Below are 361 nucleotides of genomic sequence, written 5' to 3'. Positions count from 1 at the left end.
GGTGGGGAGGGGCCCCCACGGCTTCCCGGGGCAGGAGACAGACACCGGTGGGGAGCAGTGGCTGGGCTCCTCACCGCTGCCACGGGCCACACATTGGCACCCAACGTGCTGGCACCCAGGCACACCCAGGGAATTCATTTTGGGGTGAATGAAACCTTGCACCAAAAATATTCCTGGTTTATTGCGGTTTGGACTGAAGCCCCCCTGCAATGTGCCAGTCTGGCTGCAGACCCCCCGCCCCACCAGCTGCCCTGTACATCCCAGGTGGGTGGGTCGCCCATCCCAAGGTGCTTGTGCCCCTTTGCTGCTAGCCAAGGGCAGCCCTGGGGGGCCCCGTGTCCACTCTGTACCTCCATGGCTT

General features: G+C 63.7%; 1 protein-coding gene across 1 annotated transcript in view; it reads left to right on the top strand.

The window, feature by feature from the left end:
- The window catches only part of LOC104075891 (lipocalin-15-like), a gene marked incomplete at its 5' end in the record, with an annotated part of 1,776 nt that overhangs the window by 950 nt on the left and 465 nt on the right, over window positions 1–361 (top strand). The window lies entirely within an intron of this gene.

This window comes from Fulmarus glacialis, unplaced genomic scaffold (assembly GCF_000690835.1).
Source record: "Fulmarus glacialis isolate BGI_N327 unplaced genomic scaffold, ASM69083v1 scaffold8784, whole genome shotgun sequence".
NCBI classification, from domain to species: domain Eukaryota; kingdom Metazoa; phylum Chordata; class Aves; order Procellariiformes; family Procellariidae; genus Fulmarus; species Fulmarus glacialis.
This window is presented reverse-complemented; position numbering and strand designations above follow the sequence as displayed.